This window comes from Gossypium hirsutum, chromosome A01 (assembly GCF_007990345.1).
Source record: "Gossypium hirsutum isolate 1008001.06 chromosome A01, Gossypium_hirsutum_v2.1, whole genome shotgun sequence".
Lineage (NCBI taxonomy): Eukaryota > Viridiplantae > Streptophyta > Magnoliopsida > Malvales > Malvaceae > Gossypium > Gossypium hirsutum.
Genome location: NC_053424.1, coordinates 31,567,347 through 31,576,934, shown reverse-complemented (window position 1 = coordinate 31,576,934; position 9,588 = coordinate 31,567,347). Strand labels below are relative to the sequence as shown.

General features: G+C 31.9%; 1 pseudogene; it reads left to right on the top strand.

Moving 5' to 3' along the window:
- The first annotated feature begins 6,859 nt into the window (after positions 1 to 6,859).
- LOC121227857 (translation initiation factor IF-2-like) lies at positions 6,860 to 8,840 on the top strand (annotated as a pseudogene).
- Positions 8,841 to 9,588: the final 748 nt, after the last annotated feature.

Below are 9,588 nucleotides of genomic sequence, written 5' to 3'. Positions count from 1 at the left end.
TTACATTCATGTTTCTCAGATCGGACATTTCCAACACTTGCAACAGAAGTAACAAGAGCTCTAGAATTCGAGTGCAATCTAGCTCGATCTCGGTTCGAATATCTTACATCAGTCTTTGAACAGTTTCAATCATCTCGAAATTTCTTTGACTCAGATTGAAATGCTCTACTCGAAGATCTCTTTCTAACATCTCTAGCTTTAAAATCAGCTTTTCTTTTCTCTTTACATAATTCTTCAGCTTTACAAGCTCTCTCAACGAGCACTACCATTTCTTTAATCTCCAAAATCCCAACTAACAAATGAATATCTTCATTTAGTCCATCTTCAAACCTTTTGCACATTATTGCTTCATTCGATACATATTTTCGAGCATACTGACTCAATCTCACAAATTCACGTTCGTATTCAGTGACAGACATACGACCTTGTTTAAGCTCGATAAACTCTTTGCATTTGTGATCGATGAATCTTTGACTGATATATTTCTTCTGAAATTCAGCTTGGAATAAATCCCACGTAACTCATTCTCTCGGAACCACAAATATTAAAGTTTTCCACTAATGGTACGCCGTACCTCTTAGAAGTGAAATAGCACATTTCACACATTCCTCAAGATTCAAAGACATTTCATCAAACACTCTTATTGTATTCTCTAACTAGAATTCGGCTCTTTCAGCATCATCATTTGTTGTAGCTCGAAACTCTTCAGCTCCATAATTTCTAATCTTATCAACGGGCAGTCTACTTAACTGTACCGGATTCACTCGTGGCATATCATAAGTTTGAGGAGGATTAACCGGGGGTGGAGGTTGTTGTATAGTTGGATTGGTTCTAATGTATTGAGTGAACCATTTATTCATCATCTGATAGAAAGCTTACTTAGCCTCACCATCACCGCTACTCATAACCGGCTGTGAATTATCTTGCACTGTCCCTTGTACGGGGGCAGGCGCATTACTTTCGACATCGTCAGCTACGGCTTTATTGGGATCCATTGCTATATAAAAGTACATTTCAATGTCAGGATACATCACACTATCATAGTTTCAGATATATGGCATGTATAGCTAGACTCACATACACTATGGTAGTCCTAGAACTGACTAAACCATAGCTCTGATACAAATAAAATGTAACACCCCTAACCCATACCCGACATCAGATTAGGGTTACGAGGCATTACCATACAGACAGAACATTTTGGACCAAGTTCAGAATCACAGATATTATTTAACATCATTTCATAAGCAATTATCTCTAAATATAGTCTACAAGACCTAAAACATACATTTAAGGAAAGGTCGGAACTAAACTGAACGTATTTAAAATTTTCAGAACTTAACCAATTCTTTCAAACTGTTAAAGTCACACACCTTTGTGACTAGGCCGTGTGGTACACACGGGCACTAGACACGCCCATGTGAACTAGCCGTGCCAAAAATAGGTCCTATACTGACTTTTCACACGGCCAATAGGCACGCCCGTGTACTATGGCTGTGTGATACTTAGCTAGCTACTAAATTTAGCCCACAGTCATATGACACGCCCGTGTGTCGAGACCGTGTGATTCTTAGAAGAATACTTCTTTTCTTACACGGCCACAAGGCACGCCCGTGTACCCTGATTGTGTGGCACCAAGCAGGCTTGGTTAAAGCCAATTTGCCACCCCTTTTGGGTCCAATCCTACAAACAATAATATACAACATTCATACCAAAATTTCTAACCAATTCCATGTTTAAGAATGACCAAAACACATTAGAACTTAGCACATTACAAACATACACCAAAACTATACACAACTCCATTGTTAGCCAACTCCCATGGCATAATATATACACATCAAAACTTATATACATAGACTTTCTAGCCTATACATGCCATACTTTAAAATATTTAGACTTTCAAAAGTACCAAAATGAGTTTAATAGTGTGGTGACGATCCTCGACTATCAGCGAGCTTTCAGTAGCTACGATAACTGTAAAATAGACAGAAATCACATAGAGTAATCTACAAAGAGCTTAGTAAGCCAAATACAATTAGTATAATTACTAAAGCATATATGTACCATTCAACCATATAGATTCATAACCATTTCATAGAATAATTCATAAACTTAACCATGCTCCTTTGTTTGCATATATGTCATGTTTCATTTCCATACATATTTCACAGAGACAGAGTTTTTCATATTCAGAAAATTTAATACGATACCAACTACATAGATTATACAATTCATATACTCAATCTCAGATTTCGTACGCTATAATCAGACGGTTCAGAAACGATACTGATGCTCTTAATTAAGTACAATGCCGACATCCCAGACATGGTCTTACATGTAATTCAATATCGATGCCTCTATCCTAGACAAGGTCTTACACGAAATTAGATACGATGCCGATGTCCCAGACATGGTCTTATACGTAAATCTCAATCGAGGCTTGTGTCCCAGACACGGTCTTACACGATGTCACAAATAGATGTCAACCTTGCTTAGGAACATACAGATTTTTTTTCAGATATTAACATATTATCATACTTTACTCCAAAGATATACATCAGGCACTCAAGTCCATCCAATACAGATTACAGTTTATATGTGCATAATTTATTTCAATTAACACGCAATTGTAATTTGACTTACCTCGGACAGATTTCGGATAAAACGAGTCGACTATTCAACTATTTTGGACTTCCCCCGATCTAAGTCCGATTTTCTTTGTTCTTCAATTCAACCATTCAATCATTAATTTCATTCAAAATAATCCATGAACACATATTTAGGGCACTTTGCATTTTAGCCCTTATATTTTCACACTTTGATAATTTAGTTCATTTTTCACAAAATCACAAAATTGCAAAATTCACCAAGACTATAGCTTGGCCGAATATACATAGCTTCCATACAAGCCCAAATAACATATTTAATTCACAATTTAGTCCTTCAAAACCTCATTTTCACAAATTAGCCCAAATAGCTCTATTCCATCAAAAATTCAAGAACAAAGTATGATAATCTCACATATATCTTTCAAAATCCATATAAAAACATTACAAAGCTCATATAATCATCAATGGCACATTTCAAAATCTTCAACCAAAACAGAAATTCAGACATGGGTTTTGAAGAGCACGAAGCAACGATCACAGAAATGTAGAAATTATCAAAAACCGAGCAAAATAAACTCACCTAATTAATCATGCAATAGCCAAATATCAAAAAGCTTCAATGGCTATTTCTTTTCTCTATAATCGGTGGAAGATGATGAGAAAATAAACATGCAATGGCCTTTATTTTATTAAATTTAATTTATTACACCAATTACCATATTGCCCTTTAGTTATTAGCATTAAAATTCACCTACCATATGTCCATCAATGTCCATTACCCTTATTAATGGCATAATTACCATGCAAGGACCCTTATTTTAAAAGCCAAGGCCAATTAACCCCATTAAAAATTAGCATGCAACTTTTGCATTTGACGCGATTTAATCCTTTATCATAATTAAGCACAGAAACAGACAAATTAAATCACAGAAATTTCACAGACATAAATTCACATATCACATACACATAAAATAATATTAAAATATTCTTCAGACTCGGATATATGGTCCCGAAACCATAATTCTGACTAGGGTCAAAACCGGACTGTTACATGCAGTGAGTCATGTCAAGGTTGTTTAAGAGTATAATTAGGCCATGTTAAATACCATTGAAGTCTCTAAGTGTGTATGGATGATAGACGGTGACTAAAGGCTTGGAAAATATCCTTAAAAAGGTCCACACGGGTAGACAAACGGGCATGTATCTAGGCCGTGTGTGACACACGGTTAACCCCATGGGCGTGTTCCCTGGCTGTGTGTCCTCTGCACTTAAAATTTTAGGTCAGCTTGCATGGTAGTAAACACACGGGTAGAGACACGGCCATGTGTCTCAACCGTGTGGAGGACACGGCCTAACACACGGGCTTGTGCCTTGGCCGTATGCCTCAAAATGAATGATGATGTCATAAACAGAATGTCAAGGTTTTTGGACACGGGCAATGACACGGGTGTGTCTAGGCCGTGTGAAAACCCCTTTAGGTTCGAATTGAAAAATAAATCCAAATAATTCAACACGGGTGAGGGACATGGGCGTGTGCTTTGCCTCTACAGGTGCATGTGAGGCATAACCCTAGTAATTTTTCTAAAATTTTCTATAATTCTCGGTTTAGTCCCGGATTGCTTTTAATGTATGTTTTGGACCTTGTAGGTCCATAATTGGGACACTATGATGTTGTTTAGTCGGTTTTAAATTAGAATGAAATTTTATAACCTGTATTTTCTGAAAATGTCCAAGTATATGTCTGGTAATGCCTCGTACTTTGTCCCGGTCTCGAGTACGGGTAAGGGGTGTTACAGATACAAACTTACCTCAATAAAATAATTGTAAAAACGAGGCCGATGATTAATCCACCACTTTAGCTTTTCCTCGATCTAAGTCCGGTTGATTAGTACCTTGATCTAAATATGAATTTCATTCAATTAAGTATTTTCAAATAGCTTAAAACAACCAATTCCAACTTATAACTCCTTTTACTATTAATTACAATTTTACCCCTAACATTTTAACTTTTATACAATTTAATCCTTAAGACCATAACGTGCAAATTCACCTTTTCTTATCCAACATACGCTAACCAAATTTTCCTCCTACCTATATTGACTAACATTTTGCCTCAATTCATAAAAATATATATGAAATTTATCATTTTAACAAATCAAACCTAAACCTTAAATTTACTAAAATTTACTTAACAGAACATGTTCATTTAACAACCAAATTTAATACTATATCATTTAACATAAAAACACACACAAACTCTATCATGGAAAGTCCCTCAACCTTTAATAATTTTTCAAATTAACTCATGGGCCACATAGTTTAAGTGAAAACGAGCTCGAAAACATAAAAATAATTAAAAACAGGGCTCAAATGCATACCATGCATGAGGAAAATTCAAAATCAAAGCTTTCTCCCCTCCTTCAATTGCTATTCAGTTTTGTCTAAGCCAAAATAGGGAAGATGATGACCAAATTTTCACTTTTGTTTTGTTAACATAACATTAATTATTAAATTACTAAACTAACCTTTAAAAACTATTAAAATCACAGAAAAACCTTTCCATCACAATCCATTATCTTAAAATATATTTTAATTACCATATAAGTCCACTAGATTAAAATTTAATGGCTATTTTATCTTTTTAGCTAATAGATTTCAACTTTTGCATCACTTACAACTTAACCCTTTTTATTTAATTAACTATTTAAACATTAAAATTTCTTAATAAAAAATAAATAAGATCTTAAAATAGTCCTATAGACATTAAAAATATTACTCAATTTTCGGAATCGTGGTCCCGAAACCACTATTTTCGATATCACTGAAAATGAGCCGTTACATATTTAACTATAATAGTTTATTTGGTTGATCTCAATAACATTGCACCACCACCACCAAGGGTGAATATATAACCACAAGTGGATTTGTCTCATCTAAATCAGAAATCTAGTTACCATCGCTGTGTCCTTCTAATACAACGAAATATCCACTAAATAAGATAGCATAATTCATGGTACTCTTTAAATATTTCATAAACTTGACCATAGCAACCCGATGTTCACAATTTGGGTTATGTCACTACAAGAAATTTATGTAGTAGTGCAATCAATTGAGCCCTTAATCAAAAGTTAGTAATCAATTGAGCCCATGGAATATGGTTTTCCTTTGAAGCCTTTGACAAACAGATAAGTGTGGTGTAACAAGTGACGTGGCGAATGACATGAAAAAATGATGATGTGGCAACAATGAGGCATTTGACGTGGAAAATACTAAAATGGAGGGCTTAATTAATTTTTAATTATTTTACGAGAGCTCAATTAATTTTTTAATTATTTTAAAAGGGCTTAATTGATTTTTAGAGATTATATACCAATTCTAAAAATAGATATATAAGAAAAAGATAAACATTAGTTAAAATGTATAAAATTTATAAATAGAGCAAGCAATTTTTAAAATTTTAAATATTTAATATTTTAATAACTTATATAATTTTTTTATATTTCCTTTTTATAATTTACTAATTTTTATAACATTTTAATAAATTCTAATAAATTTTTGCTCATTTTTATTTTCGCTCAGGTAATTTCATCATATCAACTTTGCTCTTATCACTCATCTAAAATAAAACCAAAACCATTACTCATTATTTATCTTAAGTTATCAAAGACTAAATTTATTACCTCTAAATCCCTTTACTTGGCGTTTCATAGAAGTCTTATTATCATCACATTTTAAGCTCCCAATTAAAACCTCTTTAGTTATATATATATTTATAACTTTTTGATACTTTTAATAAGATTTTATAACTTTTTAAATAAATTTTATAAATTTTTATATTATTTATATAATATTTTCATATATTCTATAACATATTACCAATATTTTATATTTTATCTAGTTTTTTTATAAATTTTCTAAAATTTTCAAAATTTTAATAATTTTTAAACTTGAATAATTAAAAATTAATTAAACTATTTAAAAATAATTAAAGATGAAAATTAAATCCATGTCAGTATTTTTGCAATGATACATCAATAGTCACACATCATATTTTTTAATTATCACGTCACATTTCATATCAGCATCTAATTATCTATCAGAGCTTCAACAATAAAACATATTCTAAATGTTCAATTCATTGTTAATTTTCAATTGATTATATCTTCCACGAATATTTTAATTGATTTTTTTAATTATTTTGAATTTTTTTTATTGTAGGAATTGATAGATAGAAACGAAATTCCGCTAGCTAGTTAATGGGAAAAGCTTTCAAAAATATCGGAGAGTTATTTACTTTATGACGGGGCGTTAACCTATTGGTGTGTGGTGGGGCGAACTAAGTAAACGGAACTGCAATCTATTAAAAAAAAGGGGCAACGGAAATCAGACCCGGAAGGGGACAAAGAAACAAAAATGGGTTGTTTTGCTTGCTTCGATGGCGGAAATCGAGAACAGCGAAAGGAGCAACATAGATTGGCCTCCGCCGAAGCTCGTGCCAAAGCCGCCGAGGCTGCTCAGAGGAGGTATTTTATGTTATACTTATTAGCATGTGACAAAGAAACTAAAATTATGCTTTTATAACTATTTATTTTTTTCCATTCTTTTCTTTTTCGCTTGCTAGGCGTTCGTCGCAATCTAAGATTGATCCTTTTATCGATGAAAATTTTTTAGTCGTATTTGAATCGGAATAGAGAAAGGGTTTGCAAACTTTGTTATGGAGATTAAAAAGATTAGATATTTCAAATGTTGGTCTGTAATTTAGGAGAAAGGCTTCTTTAGTTATAACAAGTTTGAAAGAACCTGGATTGTTCTTCTAGTTTGATGTTAAATTGAAGGAAGCATGATCAGAGTATTGGCAATTGGGTTGCTTTTATAACACTTAATTTACTTTTGACTTTTACACATTTGAATCATTGATGAAAATTGCAGGCAAGAGTAGTTCGAAAAGTCGGCTGCGGCAAGAGCTGCTCGTGCACAGCTACAAGCTGCTGCAAAGCAATCCACGAATTCTAATAAAGGCGAACCTGCTTTGAAGGTTTTTGTTTACTAATGTGCTCATGTTGTTTTTAACTGTAATGGTTTTTCATCTTTTATGGTAATTAAAATTAAAATAAATTCTGCTTCATAAAATGATGAAGGTAGAGAGTGGAATGGGGGTGTGGTATGGATTGAAAGTTTTGCTCTATCTTATTGTTTTAGGTAAAAGTACTATGGTTTCTCTTTTATTAAGATTTAAATTATATTTTACTCTCTTTATTAAAAAAAAGTAAATTAATCTCTATTCATTAGATCAAAAAGTAAATTAGTCATTTCTGTTAAAAATTTTATCCATTTCTACAGTTAAAAACTAGTGTTACTGTCAGATTAATCAGAAAGTTACACATGGCGTGCCACATGTACCTCATTATGATATACAACATTAGAAATGGATGAATTTTTAACAGAAGGACCAGGCTAGTTTACTCTTTGATCTAATGTACAAGAACTAATTTATTTACTCTTTTAGTAGAGAGGGCAAAATATAATCTAACTCATGGTACAAGGACCTTCATAATACATTTACCTATTGCATCATGTTCTTTTCTCTATATGTTATTTGGACTTTGGTGTGAGATACAAGTGTTTTCCGTTTTCTTTCTATATTATTCTTACTTAGAAGTGAGTGTTAGGTTTAAGGATTTGTTCATCATGTGTATGCAATCCAGCCCTAGTAAATAATTCCATTTCCTTTCCTTTGGGGATCATTTGTAACGGTATACAAATTTGACCCTTTTGTTGGTGATTTTGTTGCAGTGGCAGATGGGTTGAAGTTGAAGCTTTGTTAGCCTTTGTTGAGCAAAAACTGGTCATCTATTTATTGGTAAAGTTAATTCTGTTCTCTAGTGATGTCTAAGGTTTCTTCACGCTATTAGAGATAGATGTTGTATCAGAAATCAACCATTCCATCTTTATGCATGACAGTCTTCGGGATTCTACCATGAGCTCCAAAAAGTGCAACAAAATTTCTAACAAAAGCTCACGGTAGAATTTTCCCTATCTGAGACGCCACTTCGTTTGGACGGTGGGTGAACTTAGTTCTTTTCTGTTGTGCAGAAATACAATAAGATTCTTGTCTGGTTTTCATGTTGCCAGTTCATCGTGATAAATACTACAAATGCATTTTATGTTTCTGCTTTTCTTTCAGTTGTAATGTATAAAACTGAAACAATAATCTTGATTTCCTGTACAGATACTGCGCTTCTATTCTTTTCTGATTACGAGAAAATATAATTTGAAAAGTAAAATGAACATTATTCGAGTATTCACATTTTATGGCTTATATGTAATCATTTTGATCTTAATTTTTTTTTGTCCACTTCAATTTTAAAGTTATCAACATTTCCAGTTCAATAATTTGGTTATTATAAAAATAGTTAAGATATACAACCAAATATAAATTGACACGAATTTTATGTAGTTGTCACAATGACACCATTATCTATAAAAGAAACTTAAAAACTTTTAAAATTTGCAAAAGAAAAATATATAAATAAAATTATAAAATATTATATAGTTCATAATTTTTTTTAGAATGTATTATAATTTTTAAAAAAATTGTGAAAAAATACTGAAAAGTATAAAAAATATAAAAATTATTAGAAATTATAAAAAATAATAAAAAAATTGTATCTTGAAATAAAGTATGCCTTCAATAATCACATTTAAAATTTGATATAAAAATTGTATTTTAAAAATATTTTAAGAAAAACTGAATCATTTTCTAAATAATTTTTTAATGAGCGAACTATACTAGTAGTTACTCAACTATTAGTAAATTTCTTTTTAAATCTATTAACTATGAAAATTTACAAAATGGTCACCAAAAATCTAAATTTTTTCATTTTTGGTCATTAGTTGGCTAAAAGTGGTAGCTTTTAAAATTGACATAATTGCATCTTTAGTCCTCAACATGTATACATTGTGTTAGTTTAGTCTT